Raw genomic sequence first — 22,545 nt, forward strand, 5'->3', positions numbered from 1 at the left:
TTGTTGCAAGTGTCAGGATCTCCCTCTTTTTCATGATTGAATAATGTTCTGTTTTGTATACATATCACATCTTCTTTATCCATTCATCTGTTGATGGACACTTAGGTTGTTTCCATGTCTTGGCTGTTGTGAATAATGCTGTAATAAACATGGGAGTGCAGATATTTCCTTAATTTCCTGTTTCATAACTCCTAGAAGAAAACATAGGGAAGAAGCTCCTCGACATTGGTCTTTGCAATGATTTTTTGACCATAATACCGAAAGCACAAGTAACAAAAGAAAAAAATGAACAAATAGGACTACATCAAACTAAAAAGCTTTTGCACAACAAAGGAAACCATAAAAAAAGAAATGAAAAGGTAGCCTATGAACTGGGACAAAATATTTGTAGCTGTATATTGGATAAGGGGTTGTTGTCCATGTTGATGTTCAGACTTTTCAGATAACGAAATTTGTTTTTGCCTTTATGACAACAGGAAATGCCTAAAACCTTCAGACTTGCTATCATTGTCATAAAAATGAAGGTATTCCATCAGTTTTGTTTTTGTTCTTATTGTTGCTTAAGAATTTCCATTCATACACTTTTTTAGAGTCAGGAGTAGAAAGATAAAATGACCAAATGGTAGCTCATGATGTTTGGTCCTTTACTACCAACCTTACGTGATTTGGAAGAAATATCTACAAGTATTGTTATAGGGAGGGCCAGAGCAATAACTAGAAGCCATAAGGTGAAATCAAGGAACTGAAAATGGATTTTGATCCAGTTGTCTTTGTAACTTACTCAGTATTGGTGTATTGGTTTTCTTGGTACTGTCCCTGTTTGTGTTCCAAGAAGGATGGGGGATCTTCCTCTAGTAGGCCACCTTTCTCCCTGCCCAACTATGTGTAATGAAAGCAGGAGTTGAAGTGGAGAGCCTTCTTGCCAATAAGCTCCTCTCCTGATCCTGCCAGACAACTATCAGAGTCCTTGAGAAGAGATATCAGTAGTTCCCTTTCTTTCTTTTCAGTAGTTCCCATTATTTTGGTCACTTACATATATCCTTCAGAAGAAGGTTTGACTTTTTTTAATACAGGTGGAGAGAAGCTGTCAGGATAGGGTGAATTGCAGCTGGAGGTGGGAGGAACATATGGGATTACAAATCTAGGGTGGAGTATTTTCACCAACATCTAAGACAGTGAACAGAGTCTAGACTAGTAAACAGAAAATTAATGCTTTGGCAGTCCTAGCCTCTACTAACACGAACAACTTATTGAGGGCTTGTATACTATGCTAAGTGCTTTGCAGCTAGCACCTCACCTCATTAAATTCTTATAGTACCCCACGAAGTAGGCATTATCCTGTATCTTTACTTTATAGATAAGAAAATTAAGATCTACAGAGACTCACTCTGCTAAGATTATGCAGCAAGAAAGAGTAGGAACCCAGAATTCATACTCAGTTGTGGTCTGTCTATAAAACCACTCTGCCATTTTGCATCTTCCAGAATAAAATCTGTCCTTTCCTCAACCTGTACAGCTTCACAAAAAAAGGCCACTTATGGTCTGAAGACTGCCTCCCTAAGATTAGTCAACTGGCCAGCTGGAGCCCCAGGCCAATCTTGTGCCTCCAAAGGAGTTTGGTAGGTATGGATGACTAGGTATGGATTCTGAATATATGAATTTTCTTCACATTGTGAGAATTGATTTTTAGAAGATCTAGGCTCCTACTGTCCAGCAGAGATTGTGCTCCTGTTAGAAGAGAGAAGTTTGCCAGACCTCTATTTCACAGTTTCACATATTCTTGTGCAGTTGTCATCAAGTTGTTATTTTAATACCACAGTCAGTCATACATAATGTTACAGCAAAACACACCTGACATGCTCATTAAAACAAATATCACATTTGCATAATCACTGTTGATGGAAAGATACACACACAGAGGCAGCTGGAAAACTAATGAGGTTTGTTTAAGCAGCAGCCACCCTCCTCATGCACACACATTCTAGGAACTTTCATGGGACTTCCTAGTCTCCTCCTACCTTCCTACCCTCAATTCTCTTAGAAGAGTCTGAACTAGTATCATTACTTGGAAAATTGTAGCAGAGAATGGAGGGGAGTAATCTGATAGAAACTGAAGCTAGTAGTGAGAGGAAGTGACATTGGAAAAAAGGGGTAATTCAGAGCCGACACTAAATAGGAGTGAGGCCAAAGGAGGGTTTTCAGATAGGGCAGTCTTCTGATATGATGATACGATGGTTTCATATATTTGAAGAAGGGGGTGATTTATTTATTGTAGCTCCCAAGAGCAGAAATGAGCCTGTCATACCAGGGCTCATCCATGGTGGAATGGGCTGGAAGGTCTAGGGCCTGCCATATGATTACTGGAAATGGAGAATGCAAGAAGGCCTAGGATATGCAGAATGATTTCCAAAGTGCTTTTAATAGGTCATCTCATTTGATCATCCTGACCACACTGTGAGATAGTTATTACCATACTTTTTGGATGAAGACTCTAAGGCTACAAGCAGTAAGCAAACTGCCCAAGCTCACATAGCCAGGAAGTATCAAAATGAGGACTGGAACTTAGGACTTCTGGCTTCAAGACCAAACTGATGGACATTCTAACAGTGTGCAAGCATTACCTGACTTTGGGAGGAGGGCGGAGCTCTATCAGCAGGAAATAAAGGGTGAGCTATGAAAGTAGGATTTGGTGGTAGGTTTTGAGTCTCTAGAAGGGTCCCAGGTGGCAAGTATTTCAAAATACCATAACCATATCCTGGGACCAAGGTGGGAAGAATGGAGAACATGACAGCTATCAGTTTGATAAAGCGCTGTGCTGGCTTTTTAACAATCTTGTGAAGGCAGGATTATGATCTCCGTCTAAAAGAGTAGTTCAGCATTGAGGCAAGGCTAGATTTACTTGGGTAGTAGTAAAGTGGCCTCTGCCACAGTGGCAGGAACATAAGCAGATCATCCCAAGTCTACTGAAGTAGTTTATTGACTGGGTTCCATGTCTCTGCTTTGATCTCTAGTCCAGTCTCCACAGTGAGCTTTCCAAAATACATCTCTGATCACCTCACCCCCTTGCTTAAATCTTCAGTGGATTATATCCTACTGCTCTGAGGGTAAATATCAGAATCTTTGAGGAGACCCACAAGCCATGGTCTGGCCCTTTCCTATAGGGCCAAACCTCATATTTTACTTCTTCCTCTGTGTTCCAGCTATGCTGATAGGAGCCACGTGCTCTCCTATTCAGTTCAGTCTCCAGATATTATAGATGAGACAACAGAATGAGGGATATTAAATGATTTGCTTAAGGTCAAAGCAGACTCTTGTTTTCCAGGTCAGTGCTCTTTCTACCACACAGCCTTCACTGCTTTAGTTCATGAGTGTTATCCTATTCTAATGTGACCAACAGAGCCCCACAGAAAAGAAGGAAACAAATAGTGTGTGACTGCTTATTCAACTCTAGTGGAACCATTAATTTTACTTAATTAAGTTCTTTTTAAAAATTCAGGGTAGAGTCAGAGTCTGGTAAAGCTAATAATAGTGTCTTTCTTTGGATGAAAAGTCTTTAGAACACCTTCAGTCCATCAAATCATATTTGAAAAATGCTCGTGTATTATCCTTGGCTAATGATAGGATGATAATGTGAAGTAAAGATTAAAGGTCAGTTGTCAAATGTAGCTATTAGCCAGAAAAAAAGTCTTCCAGACAGTGTTTCCTGAAACCTTTTGAGCCCTGACATGGTTGATGAACAGAGCGGGTTAGAGCTGTGAATCATCAGAGCCTCCTGTCCGACAGTGTTTCCTTGGGTAGCAGCCTGGATCTGTTCAAGTCCTGAGTTATCTGATGTTCCTTTGTTAAACTGCTTCAGAGTGTACTTTGTCACCCTATTATTGATGGAAGACCAAAAATGACACTGCTCAATTGTGAAAAGCTTTGGAGACTATTATAGGAAGTGCTTATTTCATGATTTAATTCCCTTTGCTGCCACGGAGAACTGAGTTAATACTTTCACTCAGTTGGGAAGATATGGACAGTCTATAAGAATGATCTTGAGGTAGGAAATGATGAAGTGATCATTGTCAGAGGTGTAATGCATGTCATATTGTGAATAGCTGTGCTCTATTCGATTGAGTCCACGTAAGGCATTGAAGAGAAAAGCATTTTCAGCTCCTTTATCCTCTACAACTTGTAAAAGTTCTAGAATTTTAAAAATAAGCTTTGGAAATGACCCCTCCAAAGTACATTTCAAGTTTACTAAAGATTACCATGGCAACTAAATTACTGAATGACTAAAGGAAGTGTGTTTAGTGATGTTTTCTCAGCTCATGTACGAGTTCCCTGTTTATTAAAGAGGAAATGCCAGGTATTGATACAACCATGCTCTTTGTAAAGGCAGAGAATGAGCATTCTCTGGGGGAGGTATATTGCTTAGCAATATGAAGGAAGTGTGTCAAAAGCCTCCGTATTCATTTTTACAAAAGTACCTGATGAAATTGTTCAGTGGGACACCATTGCTTCTTACATGAGAGTCACAAAGGCAGAGTCTTTACTTTTTAATTGAATTAATTATTATTATTATTATTATTTTGAGAGAGAGGCAGAGAGAGAGGAAGAGAGATCATCTGAAGCAGGCTCCATACTCAGTACAGAGCTCAACACAGACTCCGTGGCACCTGAGATTGTGACCTGAGCCAAAGTCAAGAGTCAGATGCTCAACCAACTGAGCCACCTAGGTGCCCCAGATAGGCAGTTTTAACTATAGGAATAGCTTTGAGATGATCTGGTGGTAGCTTCTTTCTTACATGCATTTTTGTGTTCACCTATGCTCACTGCATTGAATTTCATACGTTACTGGGTGATTTCTTTCATGGTCTGAAGGTGAAAGGAGGAACCAAAATCAAGCCCCCCCCCCCTTTTTTTAATTTAAACTTCCAGTATAGTTAACATACAGTGTTATATTACTTTCAGGTGTACAACGCAGTGATTCACACAAAGTCAAGCCTTGTTACACGTTTTCAGAGGACATTATATAATTGCTGTTCTGGGATTTCACTTAAGCTTTTATAGACCCAGTCTTTTGTTTGTTATTTATGCATATATTCTTAGAAAACTTGTTTCTCTGTAATATACTGTAAGCATTTATCATTAAAATACCCTGCTCTATTACTTAAAAAAAATGAAATCTTTAAAAGATTTCATATAATCTTCATAAAAGAGCATGCAACTCTTGATGTCAGGGTCATGAATTCAAGCCCCACGTTGGGTGTAGAGATTACTTAAAAAGAATCTTTAGGGGTGCCAGGGTGTCTGGGATTTGTTAAGTGTCTGACTTCTGCTCAGGTCATGGTCTCACAGTTCATGAGTTCAAGTCCTGCATCGGGCTCTGGGTTGACAGCTCAGAGCCTGGAGCCTTCTTCAGATTCTGTGTCTCCCTCTCTCTTTGCCCATCCCCTGCTCGTGCTCTGTCTCTCTCTTAAAAATATATAAACATTAAAAATTTTTTAAATAATCTTCAAAATACAATACCTTGGTGAAGAAAATAGCAACAAAACTATTTGAAATGGATGTTTTCATTTTACTTTCTAAATTAAAGTGTTTATAGTAAGTGCACATGTGTATCATTTCAACCTGGGTTCATTTATTTATGTACTCAAGTGATGTTTCTTCCTTGACTCCATTTGAAATTACCATACCATCGTATAGATAGAAGTATAGATTCTTGTGGTTGGCAGGGACTTTAAAAATAATCTAGTTTAACTGCCCACACCCACCTAACTTCAGTTCTGATACTTCCACTGACAGGGCCATTGCTATCCCCAAAGACACCCCACCCCATTACTAAACAGCAATAATGGTTAAAAAATTCTTTCTCTTATTAAACTAAAAATGGATACCATAAAACTTCACTCTGCTGAACTTGCTTCATTCTCTGGACAAATGAAAATACAATATGTCCCAAACAGCAAAAATGAGAAGACTCCCTTTGGGTTATTTAGCTGCCAGGTGGGACAGAACTTTTTAAAGCCTTATGTAAAAAGAAGTGAGATTCCCCTAGAAGAAAATTGGGCTGTCTTTGGGCTAGACATTGAAGGAGGTGATAACCTTGTTTTGTGCTCATAGCTTCCTCTTAATCTTTCCCCAAATGAGAAACATCTTTGGCTGTTTCCATTTTATGAGAGGAGAGAAGGGCAGTTGGCATAGGGAATATAGGGCAAAAGTTGAAAGCTCCGATGATCTTGGAATTTGGAGATACAGGATTTTGGTCTTTAGATTTTTGCAGCCTTGAAGTAAACTTAACCAGTGAGACATTCAGAGAGACTCCACAGAGTGGAGGGGGCATTAGAGGATTTTCACTGATTCACAAGAGTGTCAGAGTAGTTATGGAACTTCCCACCACTAAAAGATTCACCACTTTCCGTGGCAACAGCATAACTTTTGAACTGCTTATTGAGCATTCTACCTATGTTGAGTTAAAACCATTTATCCTCTTGTAACTTAGAGTTATTGGTCCTCGGTCTTTCATCTTTGTGACAACCTTCAAATGTTTGAACATAGCAACCCCATGTTCTTTTCAAGATGACTCTTCTCCCAGCTAAATCTTCCTGGTTTTATTAATAATTTTTATATGAAATGAAATCAAGGAAAATTCACTGTCTTATATCCTTCATTGCATTTAAGAGTGTTTAAACTATTTTTTGGGAATCTCACCTTGGCTAAACATTGTGTTCAACATTTTACCTTTAGATTACAGTAAATATTACTGGGTATTTTCTGATTTAATTTTCACAACTCTCATGAGATACACATTACTAGTATCAGCACTTAGCCAGTAAGGAAACTGAAGCCCAGAGTGGTGAACCAACATGCCTGAGGTGCTGGAGCTGACATTCTAATCCCTATCTTTTGAACTTAGGATTCCATGTTATTAGTCACCACAATAGATTGGTTCTGATTTACCAATGAACCTATTAAAGGGCCATATCTGGTCCCAAATACATGACTTTCGGTATGATCTCACTTGCATGGAGCAGAGCAGAACTCACTTTATTTTGGAGACTTTGCTTCTGATATTGTAGTCAAGATCTTATGAGTTCTTTGGCAAACACATCATGCTATTGACAAACAATTCCTTGGTTCTTAAAATATGTGCTCTTATCAGGGTATGTCTTCCTAGTTATACTTGTGTGGTTTATCTTTTGGACATAAGTGTAGGAATTTGCATTTATATTAACTTTAATTTTATTTAAATTCTGACATCTAGCACCATTGGTTTTTTTCTTGGCTTCCCACAATAGGTCAGGGTGCCCCTGTAAGTTTCGGTGGTATGTTCTTTATTATATTTTTATTTTGATGATAATTTAACAAATAGGAATACACATTTTCTGGCTAATGCCATTGACCATCTTTTTGCCAAAAACAGATAAGTAATCTCAGAGCCCGCCTTTGTGTAATACTTTGTTATAAACTGATGGGCATAGAATAGAGGAAGACAATGGACAAATGATGCACTTCACCTCAGGAAAAGGTCATAGCCGTCCTGGTGGACTGGGCAAATGCAGTTTTCCCAGTAGTCAGAATATGATGGGTAATCTGAGTCATCATACAGATAGTAGTATAGGTATGTGAGACTCAGCCTGTCATGGCTCAGTACCATATTCATGTTGGTTATTTGGTTTCAGCAAAATATCATGTGTCACATTATATTCATTCAATTTGCATTTTATCTGATTTCATAATAAAAGTTATTGATTTTGTAATAACATTAATCATTAATACTTTACATGGATTATTTAATTTAATCTGGAAGCAACCTATATAATAGGAATTATTGCTCCTATTTTACAGTTGAGGAGACTAAAGCCTGAAGAATTTAAATAACACTCAAAAGATATAATTTATAACAGGTAGAATTAGAGTTTGAACTTAGACATTCTGATTTTAAGTGCCCAGTCTCTTAGCTGTTCTGTTTTATTTCATGAATTTATTTTGTTTTTATAGTTGTACAGGAGATAGAATATAATATACTTATAACTAGTTTTGTATTTGTATATATTTAAGTAATGTATAATCAAAATAGTTTAATTCAGCTTTAAGTATTTACAAGCACTTTTTTTTCCCCACCCAGAAGAAGTCATTATATATATTTGATAAACTCTGTCAAGTGCATATTTCACCAGAATTCTCTCTATGACAAGCAGAGCTCAGAGTATGAGACTTGGGTGGGGATTGGAAGTCAGGGCCATGCATTGGAGAGACAAGGGACTGGCCATGGCCACAGACTGTGCTTTCCAGGGAGATGGTTCATTAGGCCATACTAGGCCATACTAGGTCCTCAGCCTCCTGAAGTCAGGACCATAATGACAAAAAAGGACTGGAATGAAGGTGGGAATTCTTTGCTGATTAAATGATCAATCAGAATCAACAAGGAGAGGTTTACTCTATATAATTTGTGAAGACATAAAATATATTTTAGAGGGATTTAATAGGGACTAAAACATTAAACATTTTATTAATAAAATAAAATTCACATACATAAAACAACTTGGTCCACCTTTGGTCCACCAAAATTTGTGTCCTACACAAGTTGTAGCATTCTTTCTTTGGAAGGAACCTTGTAGCTATTCTAGTGGTGTGAATCTCAGGTATACAGTTTTGGATAGGTTTCAGGCTGCCTGCAAGGGGTGTTATGTATTCCCAGCCTCCACTGTGGACATTACTATTTTGTAGATATGGGGTGGGATCTGGGAATTTGTACTAAAAACCAAAACTCCTCAGGTAATCAAGATGTGTAGCCAACCTTGGGAGCCCTTGACCTTGCCTATCCTTCACTAGCTATGACTGAGATTCATACAATTCATCAAATATTTTCATTTCTTCCTCCTTTCTGATTACATGGTGGGATTGCCATTTCTGGCCTTTTTGTGATTCTGGTGAGTAAACTATGAGTAGAAATGATCTGTGCCACTTTAAAATGGGAACGTTTAATATGTGGTACTAGACCTTCAAGGGTCTCTCTTTGCCTTTGGATTGAGAATCATAAGCATTCAAGAGGATGACTGTCTCATCAGTCTGGGTTCCTGAGGGACCACAGTGAACAAAGCCACCCTTAACACCTGCAGAGAACACGTATCATGGGCAAGAAATTCATCTTTGCAGTGTTTAGCCGCAAAGCATAAAATAAATCCATTCTGATGATATCATAATATTTATTTGAATAATGTTAGAATTTTTTATTAAAGCAATCCATACATAATTAAAACATCAAATGGTGCTAAAAAACATATTTTTTTAAAAAACCTTTCTTTTGGGGTGGCTGGGTGACTGTCGGTTGAGTGTCTGACTTCAGCTCAGGCCATGATCTCACGGTTCGTGAGTTTGAGCCCATGCATCAGACTCATTTGCTGTCAGCTCAGAGCTTCAGATCCTCTGTCCCCTTTTCTCTCTGTCCCTCCTCCGCTCTTTTTCTCTCTCTCAAAAATAAACATTAAAAAAAAAAAAAAACAACTTCTTTTTTCTTCCCTTCTCAATCTCCTAGTCTGCTTCTGAGAAACAGCCATTTTAATCTTTCACCTTGTTATATCTGTTTTTTTCTTTGCTTTCATCTATCTAAACAATGTTTATCATGTCGTTTCTTGATTTGCCCTGTGTAGATGTTAATCTTTTGTTTCAGTTGTTGAATACTTAGCTCTCTTATATCATGATCACCTCATTTTTTTTGTGCCCCTAAGCTCCTATATTATAGATTTTGATTAAAGAATCAGTTTTACATTATAAGATTAGGAGCTAAGAAGTGTTGAGCTAAGAAGTGTTCTTCAATTGTATTTCCTTTCTTAAACAATGGTATCTTTTTCTCTCTGGAGTTGATAACTACCTAAGTTTTTTTGTTTTTCATTTGCTTAGTTTTCTGTATATCTATGTCTATTCCTGCCTTCTCCCTTTTTACAATACTCCATGTATCTGGCTTAGCAGTAGTTTTTCCAAAATCTCTAGCATATTAAACAATATTTTAGTTTCATCCCTGCTCAAGGTCCCTCTCCCACAGTCATTTGGCCTCTTGCTCTGATTAGGACTGATGTTCTCTAGACCTAATCTACCACAGTCAGCCTGGGACTTGCTTTGCCATTTTCTTGTGTTGGATATGGTATCTTCATTTTTCTTGGAGCTCTCTTAAATTGCAGAAGACCCTACTTGAGTTGCTTCCCAAGAAGAGGTGCATGAGAAGTAATTTTTTGAGTGCTTCTTTGAAAATGTCTTTATTCTGCCCTTACATTTGTATAATAATTTGGCTGGGTATATAAGTTTAGGTTAGATTTGGTTTTCTTTCAGAACTCTAAAGGTACTTTACCTTCTAGAATACAGTGTTGCTGTTGAGACTTTAATGAGTTTTGATGATTCCATTCCTTTGAATATGATTTTATAAGGAACTTTACCCATGATATTCTGAAATTTCATGATGATGAGCTGTAGATTGGATTTTTTTGAAAAATGCATTGTGCTGTGTACTCTCTGGTAGACTTCTGCCTAATTCTGGAAATTTTTCTTGTATTCTTTCTTTGATAATCTCATTGTTTTCTTTTTGGGGAACTTCTATTGGTTGCAGAGTTTCTGAACTGATCCTCTGAGTTTTATTTTTTCACTTTTTATTTCCAATGACTTCTCTTTTGGCCCCAGTTTTAATTTTCTGAGTGATTTTCTTCCTTCAACACTTCAATTAAAATTTTCACCTGGTTATAATTTTTAATTTCTAGTGGTGCTTTCTTATTTTCTGATGCTTCCTTTTCACAGCCCAGTTTTACTTTATAAATATGATGGATTCTCTTATTCTTTGAAGATACAGATTTTTAAGGTTTGTTTCATTTTCCTCTATTGCTGTGTTTTTTTTTTTTTTCCCAGTCTTCTTTTCCCTTTTGTTTGTTTTGAGTTTTCTTTCCTTAAGTGTTTTAAATCTTTGGCTATTCATTTTTACTTAAAAAGGAAGCAATGAAACGATGATTAAATGCTCTGGGTGCTTGTTGGGGGCTTGTCAACTGGTGAGTTTCATTTCAAGAGTGAGTTCCAAATGGCAGCATATTAAAGTATTTCAGGAGGAGACCTTCAGTTCCCTCACAGAATACTACAATATCTTCCTTTCTTGATTGTGTGTGTATGTGCATGTGTTGTGCATGCATGCGTGTGTATGTATACCTGTCTAAAGATATTCTGGGAGTGGGGCGGGGGAAGGGGACTTTCATTATTTTCCTTCCCTCTCACGGTGTTTCTTCTGTCATACCAGTGTGGCAGGTATACCCAAGATTAGAGCTTCTCAGGTTGTTTCTCTGGAGAATAATCTTCCTGTTTTCTTTGGGGGAAGGATTGTCACTGATAGGGCTGTTAGTGAAGGAAGCTAGAGATCAGCTAATTAGCACAGGTTTTTAAGGTATATTCCTGTTTTTAACCATACCTCCAACTCTTACTTAAAAAAATTTTTTTTCTAATCTTTATTTATTTTTGAGAGAGAGAGACACACACAGAGTGTGAGTGGGGAAGGGTCAGAGAGAGAGGGAAACACAAAATCTGAAGTGGGCTCCAGACTTTTAGCATACAGCCTGGTGCAGGACTCAAACTCACAGTGAGATCAGACCTGAGCTGAAGTCAGACACTTAACTGACTGAGCCACCCGGGCATCCTCTTCCCCCAACTCTTACTTTTAAGTGCTGAACTTTGCAGGGGCTATGCAAGGCACATGGCTCATTTCTGGCCATATTCCCTTTCTGTGGGTTCTAAGGTTGGAACAGCATCCACTCTTTAACACAGTTTTAGACAGTTGCTTTCCTCCTGATTTCCATCTTCCAAAAATATGTTGAAATCTCTCATCTGCTGTTGTTTTCTCTCATTCTCTTTTTTTTTTCTGATTGGATATCATTTTCTTTTATTTTTTTTTTTAAAGAATTACTTTATGGGCTTTGGGAGGAGCAGAGATAAATGCCAGTCCTCCAGGTTTAATGAGAAGTCTACCACTCCCTCACTTTTCAGAGGAAAAGGAAGTCCTGGGAGGTTGAGGGACTTTCACAAGGTTATGCACTCACTGTAGCAGAGAGGAGAGCACAGACTTGAATCAGAAAGCCTGATTTTGAATCCTGTATCTGTGGAATAGTACTTATTTGATTACTCAAAATTTTAGTTTCTCATCTATAAAATAAGGATAATAATAGTGCCTGCCTTCTAGGGTTGTTGTGAGAATTAAATGAACTATGTCATATAAAGAGTTCAAAACAGTGCCTGACTGAGTAATTTGTGCCTAATATATGTTAGCTATTGTTATTATTGCTATACCTTTGTAATTATTATTTACCCCTGCCTTCCCAAAGCTCAAAAAACTACTGACAGGAATGTAAAATTCATTAGACATCTTTAGTCCTTTTTCTACTGATAGAATTAGAAATATACATGTGGGCCATCTTTTTTATTTTAGTGCATTTTCTTTCTTACTCATTATAACAGAGCCAGAGTCATTCCCTTTTGTTGAGCCAGTCATAATTAGTTTCAGACTTCTGTTTTGTGAATGTATATGGGTACTAATGGATAAAATTACCTTCAGAGTGCAACTAAAATTAAGTGTGATAGAAGAACACACAAGGCATGTAAGGATTTGGGCCTAAACTGTCCCTGGCTAATAGGTGACTGTAAGCAAACTGGGCTGGTCTGCTTGATGTGCTGATCTGGCCTGCCCTCCTTACAAGGTGCTGAGGGAAAGAAGGTGTTTCCTGTGCAAGCTGTCTGTAGAGGTGAAGGGACTTCTTTTTTAACTGAAAGGTCTGAGGGTGGTGTCGTACTTCTTGGAAGGCATGCTCTGGAGCATGCTCTGGCACTGAGTGCTTGGTCTCTATGGTGAGTCTAGCTGAGGCCAGAGGAGATCCTGGATGCCTCACTGGGAGAATTAATCCAGTATTGGTCAAAAATGTTTGCCCTTAGTAGTGAATTCCTGAGGTATTCAATGAAATACTAAAAAAAAAAAACCCTAGCCTGCTAGGGAATGGAAGTTCCTGGGAAAGGCAGTAAAGGAGAGATAGGATTAGAAAAATTAGAGAATCCCCCAGGGAAAAAACGGAGCAGGAGTGGGATGCTTTTTGCTTCTTGTTCTTTTTACATTTGCTCCCACAGCCTGGGCTTCATTCCCCTCCCCTGGTAAGGAAACATAGGAAGAGAAAGCTGAAGACTCATGATGAGTTTGGAAGAGCCAGGAAATGGTCCTTGTGTCATCTGCTACTTGAAGAGATTATTGCTTTCACTTCGTTTGTTGGTTTTAACCTCATGGTTTTGGCATGACTGACCATCTTAATGTAGGAATGATTCCGTACTCTAATATCTAATTCCCCTTTCCTTTACCAGCACATTTCCTAAAAACCAATGATAATATTCTGACAAAATCAGAACCCATATGTTATTCATATTCTGTATCGTGGTATATTATCTGTAGTGCTAATATTTGATTCTTGACCCTTGAGGTCATGGCATGAAGTATTGGTCTGTTTCTCATCAAAGAACCTCTCTGGATGTAGAATTATTCTTCCCTGACAGCAAAGCCACATGTGGGCTCCTTGTCAGTGAGGAAACAGAAATCATAAGTGCCTTATTTGTGCTCTCCTGGTGAACCATCAAGAATAGATACCAGGACCACTAGCATTTATTTTCCTATTTGAATTATTAGTATAAATATTAGAAATATGGAATCCAAAAAAATTCATGTGTATTGAAGAATAAGTTTTTTTTAAGATTCTCATCAATATGCTACACTTTATTTATTTATTTATTTATTTATTTATTTATTTATTTATTATTTTTCTATGTAAATATGGTACACTTTAAACATGTATCAGTGCTGACCTGACAGTTCCATTAGAAGTTGGGGGAGGTCGTGTTTGTGTGCCACCTAGGAGCTTGTGTACTGAGAAAACTCTCTCAGAACTTCTGGGTCTGCACTGTTCTTACTAGCTTTTGTTTCTAAGTTGCCCCACTGATACATTGTAAGAAAGCCAAGAGAAGGAGAAGGACAAGTGAGAGGGAGAAATGGAGGGAAGGAAAGAGAGATACTGATTCATTGTTATTTTCCTTTGTGTGCTGTAATTTTCTCGTAGAAAAGTTAAAAGTTCTGAGTTACTTGAATAAGGACATTGGTACAGTCAGCCATTTAGAGTGAATGGAAACCTTCAAATTTGTCAGCATGCCTACATTCAGCCCACGCTTAAGCAGTGAGTGATGGAAGATGAACAGGAGAGAAAAGCATATGGATTGGTGAGTTAGTTATGGAATTATGAATAATGAATAGGTATATCTCAGGGTATTCAAAGTACAGAAAGCCGTATTTTGGGGCCTAATGTTAGTGTATCTACACTACACTAGTGTATCTACAGATATTAGCCAAAGTTTTAATTTTTTTTTCTCCTTCCGAAATTTGGGCAAAAGCATGGCACAATGTTATTTATGCTTACCAACAGTTCTTCTTCTTCTTCTTCTTCTTTTTTTTAAGTTTATTTATTTATTTTGAGAGAGACTGCAAGCTGAGGAGGGGCAGAGAGAGAGTCCCAAGCAGGCTCCATGCTTCAGCATGGAGCCTGACACAGGGCTCGATCCCATGAACTGTGAGATCATCCCATGAACTGTGAGAACAGGGCTTGATCCCATGAACTGTGAGATCCCGTGAACTGTGAGATCCCATGAACTGTGAGCTGAATTCAAGAGCTGGACGCTTAACTGACTGGGAAACCCAGGCGCTTCTATGCTTAACAGTTCTAACAAATGTTTGGTGTAAGTGGAAGCAGAAATAAGTAGCTAAGATGAGACTATAGAGTGATTTGCAGCTTTCTTTCTGTCTGTTGTTCTTCCTGGGAAGACAGTAGAGAGTCCAGAGTAAGAGCTTGGAGTCAGATAACTTGGTCCAATCCTGGTGTTGTGGGTGGAGGGGTCTCTGGATACTGTTTGGTGTGCAGAGCATTTATTGCTACCAACTCTTGTGGACAGGAGAGGGAGGAAGCAGGATTGGGTAGAGGGAGGAGTGGAACTATAGCGTAGGTCCAGCATAGCATCAGTACCCGCTGGCCCGTTGGGGAGTCCTTGAGTACGTATGAGCCATTACACCTGTCCCTCAGAGATCCCAAAAGGTCAGACCTTTATACCTTAGTGGTACTCAGCCATTGGGCTTGGGCTGCCCTGGGAAGGGTGTGGTTTTGAGTGAGGTACTGTCTGCAGCTGAGGAGTATCCTGAAGGAGCTGACAGCTTGAGGCTGTCACTGATAGCACTCTCAGGAGCTGGGAGAAGTCCTTCTTTGAAGGGAAGGGGGGGGGTGTCTGGGTGGCACAGCTCCATGTCTGCTACACATCTCCCTTTTTAAAAGGTATACAATCTTGGACATGTTACTTAAAACCTCAGTGGGGACTTAGTTTCCTTATCTGTTAAATAGGGATAATAACTACCTCTCTCTTAAAGTTTTTGTGAGGATTTAGTGAATTATTGAAAAGCCCTTAGAACTGTGACGGGCACATAATAAATGTTAGCTATTATTCTATTTAAGTAATCTTCCCCTCCCCTAATGGTGTCCCATTTAATGGAGAAAGGTTGTAGCATTTTTCAGACTTTGTAAGATATAGTTCACACTCTGGGGAGAAGGTCACGGCAGCCCTTTTTAAAAGAAATCATAATTGGGATACTTCATGTTCTCTCCTTGTCACTTGATGTTATGTGATCTATACTGCTAGCAGAATGTGCTAATGACCTCTGAGTAATAGAATATTAACAATTCCTAATAAGCTGAACATCATAGAGAGCTATTTAAACATGATTTGTAAATTACATGATTCTGTTCTTAATACTTGTGCATTCCCCTCATAAAATAATATTTTAGGATTGATAATTAAAGGATTTGGTCTTTAACCCTCTAATGATTCATAAATGCTCATTTTTACTGTTTTGTTAAAGTCTAAATGGAAATTTAAGGCCTATTGGAGTTTTTTTTAGGTCCTATAGTTTTGAATTTTTCAAATTTTCTTTGAAAAGCACTGAATATGAAAAAAAAGAAAAGCACTGAATATATCAAATAAGGCCCTTTAAATTCCATTCATGACTGAATTTGAAAGGATTATGCTCTCATCTGAGAAGTGGCAAATTACCAATGATGATGATGCTATTGAATTATCAACTAGGGAGAACTACTGAAGAAAATGGGTGGGGGATAAGGCGATGGGGAAAGGAGAATCTGCTAGAAAGAAAGACCAATTACTTCTTTCCATCTATTTGTTCACTGAAAAGATATTAATCTAGCACCCAGTGTACCCTAGGTAGGATGCTGGGTGCTGAGGTAAATAGAAAACAAATCCTTCTTTTGAGGAGTTTATGGCCTATTAGGGATTACAGTTGGTGGGGGTGCAGCAGGGAGATGTGCACAGTGTTATAAATGTTGTAATAAAGATACAAGGTGACATTGAGGTGGGAGACCTGCATTTAGGGTCTCACCTGGGGAATGGCAAAGAAGGAAGTGATGTCAGAGATATCATGGATGAAAAACAAGAGGTACTTGACCATCAATCTGCTGATGGAATAAGACAAGGAACTGACTACTTAATAAGAGTTAGACTTTCAAGCCCAGGTGGTAGGAAGAATGGGAATATCCTTGGAAAAATAGGATATTTGGGGAAGATGACAGATTTGGTTTTAGACATGTTAGTTTTAAGCACATTGGAACATCCAGGTAAAAATACCTATCAGGCAGGTATATCGGCTTGTGAGGGAATTCATGGATCAGAAAAGAAAAGAAAACAAAGTTTGCATTGATGAGTCAAAAACAAAGTATATATTCAGTCGAACAGTTTGAGATCAAATGTGTATTGTGCATCCCAAAGTAAAATTTTCATAATTCTATTTTTTATTACATTGAATTTTATTCAGTTGAAATGCCTGAAATGAAGCACAATGATTATATGCTTAATGCTTCATTTGCTAGTATGTCTGTATCTGATTTGCTTCATTATTCTGTGAGTGGCTAAGCTGAAAAGTATGAGGCCTGCTAATCTTTCAAAAAGTGTAAAATATCACTTGCTTGTCAAATTCAACTAATGGAGAACTATATAAAGAGTGAAAGGCTGCTTTCTTCAGGCCCCCAGCCCATCTTGCTCCCCAGAGCTACTGACTGCTAGTGTTTGGTTTATATCATTATGGTCTTTTAAATACAAATATAAATATGTGTCTGAATATTTTATATAAGTGGGTTCATACAGTATATGCTTCCTTGCATCCTTTTTTTTTTTCACAGAATAGTATATCGTGGATCTGTTACCTTTTTGAAACATATATATCTTATTCTTCTTACTGCATAATATGTACCTGTGTACAGATGAATTCTAACTCATTTGACCATTCCTCTATGGATGTATGTTTACTTTGCTGTTTTTCCAGTTACATAGTATATCTGCAAACATCTTTGTGTATATATCTGTATACTTGTTCCAGTGTCTTAGAAATGGAATCACTAGTTCAAAGGGAATCCACATTTTTTTAAAGTAAGCTCTATGCCCAACGTGGGGTTCAAACTTACAATCCCAAGATCAGGAGTTGCAAGTTCTATCATTTAAGTCAGCCGGGTGCCCCAGAAATCTACCTTTAAAATTTTGATATATTCAGCAAATTGAATCTAAAGAGGTTATACCAATTTATATTCCCTTAAAAGTTTCTTTTTTTTCTTTCAGTAATTACAGCTGATTTTCATTGTGTACAAAAGAATTTGTATACATTATTTCATTTAATCCTTAAAAGAGTCCTTTGAGGTAGGTGCTGTTATAATCTTCATTTTGAGGCATAGGGAACTGAGGCTCAGAGAAATTAAATATGATGCCCAAAGTCACATAGCTTGTAAGCAGTAGAGCCAGTATTTGAAACCAGTTTGATATGGGAACTCATGCCCTTAACTACTTCCTGTCCTGCTTCTCCAAAGGAAAAAAAGACCACAAATTGCAGACAATAGGGACCTCTAGAATACTGTGCTTGAGCCTCAAATTCGGTTGATTTTCTTGGGTGCCAAAAAGAAAGGAAAACAGTTCTTCAGAACTAATGTTAAAGACTTCTTTTGAGTCAGATTGTCATTTCCCTGTACCTGTACCTTTCTAGTCATCTTGTCTTGCATCCTGCTCTAGAAAAGCTCAAAGATTCTTTATCTAATCTCATCCCCAAAGATTTAAGTTACTGAGGGACTAGAGGGCTCAGGCCAATGTTGGTTGTATTCACTGCAACTGTCTTCAGCATCTGCTGACAGTGGCATAGTTTGTGTTCATTATTCTGATGCAGTGGGGTATCTGAGCAAGGGGCACAGAGGAGAGGAACATGGCCAAGACCCAGTGGCTCTCCTTGTGAATATTTAAAAGCCATTTAAATAGATTTCTTTTTATCTCCTAATTTCCTATTGATGACAGCACTGAAACTACTTGTCTCATTTTTCAAATTAAAGCTTCCTAGAGCAAAATGGCCTGGAGACTGAGCAGCTCTTGAGGCTCTATTAATCACACGGGTGAGGGTGGGGAGCCCAATAAATTGTTCAGGGAGTGGAAAAGTACTTGAGACTTATTAAGACCACCTCTCCCTTCAGCCAACCTCTTCACACTTGCTTCTTTGAGGCTGGTTTCTTGTGAAGGGTCTTTTCGTTTTTTTCTTCAGAAATGATTTCATAAGTACCTTTTTTTCAACATACACCTATTGATTTCTCTCAAAGACCTTTGCTGGAGTCAGGCAGCTGGCCCTGGGCCCTTCTGATGCATCTTCTCTCAGAAGACATGACTCTGAGAAGGCATCATGAAGTCCTAAGCTGTAGTCTGCTCTGGGCCATTGTCTCCCTTGGGTTTAGGAACCAGAGTGATGTGGGATGGAATCCTGACTCAACCATTGTTAGTTATATGACACTGGACAAGCAACTTAACTTATATTTGCTCATCTGTAAAGCCTTGGTGTGTCCCTATTGGGATAATATCTGTCTCCCAGGGTTATTTTTAGGATGAGTTATAAGTTGTCTCTCTTTTGTCTGTAACTGGAAAATCAAGTACCAGCTTTGTCCTTCATCTATTGTGTAGCTATAGAATTTCCAGAGCAGTTGAGCTAGGTTGGTAAGTGTTGGGGCTTTGAGGCTACTTTTCAGAGCTCTATACATAAGATCCTGAGAAAGCACCATTTACTCATTTCAAATCTAGGATTGGGGTGCTGGTAGAGATATCAGTGGGTAACAGTGGTTATCCACTGTTTATCAATGTTAGCTCCATAAAATTTGTGCAAGTTACTTAACCTCTCTCAACCTCTTTCCTTTGTATTTAGATTTTTTCCTTTGTATTTAGATATTTAATGATGTACAACATAATACCAAAAAAAAAAAAAAAAGAAGGAGACTAATTTCTATGACTTGATGTTGCTTATTGCATCATCCTAGAGCAGGGAGCTGGAGGGAGAGGCTGTTCTCCAAGTAGAACTGAGGTGGAGTTAGTGCTGGACTACTGAAATCACAGCCTGTTTCTCCCCCACTCAATGTGCTGGGAAAGGGCCAATGATTTCTTAAACTGATGACTGTTTCCTAAATCAGAGGGCTCCAAAATCTTAGTAGCAGAGGATTGTGGTCCAAACCAAGCCAAAAGAAAGACTGAGGCATGGAAGCATAGTAACTGACTGGCAGAGAGGCAAACTCAATACCCCATGGGCAAAAGGACATTCTTTGCATCACAGAGACGTTGCAGGACCAGTGTAGCACTAAGAGACTTTGTTAAAAGGAGAAAAAAACAAAAACAAAAAAATCCTGGGAGAGCCTTTCACTAGCACTAAACTTAGGTTAGAGCTCAGTCCATCAGTGCAGGGGAGGGAAACATCTAGCCCTAAAGCAGCACTGAGTCTGGCCCTCCCACCCCTTCTCCCTGACTCCTTTTAACAGCTGGGCCAGGTTTCTGTTCAGGATGTACAGACCCCAGAAGGACCAGGAAATCTCTCTGAAGGGCCAAGGTGGCGAGGACACTTCTCAAAATACAAATACATTTAATATGGAAGGAGCCAGAGCAGTTCTGGAGGCTTTCATATATCCAAATCTTTCCTACTTTCTCCCCAGCTCAGAGACAGGCAAGCACAGTCTCCATACCTTACCCTCCACCCTCAAAAGAAAATGGTAAGTGTGTTCCTTCCTCCTTGTACATTCTGTGCACCTAGACAAGACAGAGAGGGAAGGCATCCGGGAGATCAGGTCTGAGGGAGTCAGGGTTGGCACCTCTGTGCCACTGTCTGTGTTGAAAGCCTAAGAGTATAATGCCAACTGAACTCACTGGCACTACTTTGGGTGCAAGGCGTTAGGGAATTCCAGAAGGTGCCATTATGGAGATTGGATGTGTTATGGAAAGTGCTTGTCAGCTTGGCTGTCTTCTGTTTGCTATCATCAGAGTCAAGTTTGGGGAAGAACAGGGATTTGATACTGCTTACTGCAGGAATTGGGGGGAGGGATACTTTGAAAGATAGTGACATCTCATAGTTGCCCAACTGTGTTAAGGTTATAAAGCCACTGGATGTGTGAAGAGGCTTGATATCTAGGGTTGCCCGCTCCAGGGATGCCAGGACTTCCTCATCCTGTAACACTGACCCAGAGCCTCCTCTGGGCAAGTTATTGTCCAATAACTGAGCCATAACGGGTTCAGTGGTTCCTACTAGAATGTTTCTCAGCTCTTCCTTCTCAGTAGTTTTAAACTCCAGATTGTCCAAAGGGTCTTCTTCACACTTAAAGTCAGCAGGGTTGAAATCTGTTTTTATGTGAGGTGGGCTGACAACTTTTTGTTTCGTGATATTGCTGCTGACCCAAGGCAGGGTGAGGATGCTATGTTGTAAGCTGTCAAGGAAGGGGGTAGATAGGAGACGGCAGTGTGGCTGTACTGTATGTCTCGGAGAAGCTCGTTTTGCTGTCACCCGCTGGGCCACTCTTAGAATTCACTTTAGCTACTATTTCTTCAGTCTTGTACTCTGCTTCCTGCTGGGCTTCTTGGATTTTCTTAATATCTTCAGCCCATTCAATAGTTTTCTTTTATGAGGAGAAGTCATATACTGTACTTCTCCAACAATGTGTAAACAATCAGGCAAGGAGGAGCCAATAGGTAGACCAACTTTAGCTGGTGTTTTGAATTTGTCTCCTGTCTTAAATGGGACATCATCAAGGTAACTGAAAATCTCATGAAAATCTGTGCCCAACTTCTTAGAAGCCATTTAGAACCTGAACGCCGCTGCCATCCCACAAGCTGAAAGGTGCTGGCACTGGCTGGCCTCCCAGGCTCAGTCCCCACTGAGCTCCTGATGGTCCCTAGGGAGAATGACCACCACCACCTCCAACTCTGTCCACCCTGGACTAGGCCATCACCATTGCCAGTTCTGCAGCCACCATGTTGAAGTCCTCTCAATTTTTTCTTTTTTCTTTTTTCTTGGAAAAAAGGATATAGTACAAGTCTCTATTGGATATAGTTGCTGTGAGGTTTAATGAGAACTTCATATCCCAATTGCCTGCTTTATTTTTCCATTTAGGTACCTTTCATGATTTTACGTCACAGTTTCCTTGTTTATCTTCCTTGTTTATCTTCACGACTATTTCCCTTTTCTAGTGTAAGTTCCATAAAGCCAGAGATTTTGTCTGTTCTTCTTTACTCCTCATTTTGCTTTACAAAGTGCCTGGCACATAACAGATACTAAAATATTTTGTTGAATGAATGAGTATGTAATGCATGGAATAGTGCCTGAAACATAGTAGGCACTCCATTAATGTGAACTTTAAAAAAATCAGTAGCTACTATCTATAAATTGAGGGTAATAAAATACCTACCTCATAGAATAAAATAGAATAGGAGAGCAGAGCACACAGTAAGCCTTCAATTAGTGGCAACTGGATTATGTATGAATAAGTTTTAGTCATTTTCAGCTAAAATATTTTGTGAAGAAAGCACTCCTACTACTCTGTGTTTCACCTTACAGCTTTTTTAAAAGCTTGACTTCATCCTTGTGTGAGGGATGAAGAAGGGTTCAGGAAGAGGCTTGTACAGGCAGTGGGTGTTAGGCAATTTTATTTTATTTTTTTAAGTTTTTATCGAAATTCCAGTTAGTTAACATACAGTGTAGTATTAGTTTCAGGTGTAGAATTTAGTGATTCGTCACTTCCATACAACACCTGGTGCTCATCACAACAATCTTTAATCCCCACCACCTATTTAACCCATGACTCCCACCTACCTCCCCTCCAGTAACCCATCAGTTCTCTATAGATAAGAGTCTGTTTCTTGGTTTGCCTCTCTTTTTTTCCCCCCGTGTTCATTTGTTTTGTTTCTTGAATTCCACATATGAGTGAAATCAAATGGTATCTGTCTTTCTCTGATCAACTTATTTTGCTTGGCATAATACTCTCTGGCTCCATCTATGTCATTGCAAATGGCAAGATTTCATTCTTTTTGATGGCTGAGTAATATTCCATTATATATATATATATATGTACACCACATCTTCTTTATCCATTCCCCAGTCAATGGACATTTGGGCTCTTTCCA

General features: G+C 38.8%; 1 pseudogene; it reads right to left on the minus strand.

The window, feature by feature from the left end:
- Window positions 1-19,403: 19,403 nt before the first annotated feature.
- On the minus strand, window positions 19,404-21,646 carry LOC123586129 (annotated as a pseudogene).
- Window positions 21,647-22,545: the final 899 nt, after the last annotated feature.

This window comes from Leopardus geoffroyi, chromosome C3 (genome assembly GCF_018350155.1).
Source record: "Leopardus geoffroyi isolate Oge1 chromosome C3, O.geoffroyi_Oge1_pat1.0, whole genome shotgun sequence".
In the NCBI taxonomy this organism is placed as follows: Eukaryota; Metazoa; Chordata; class Mammalia; order Carnivora; family Felidae; genus Leopardus; species Leopardus geoffroyi.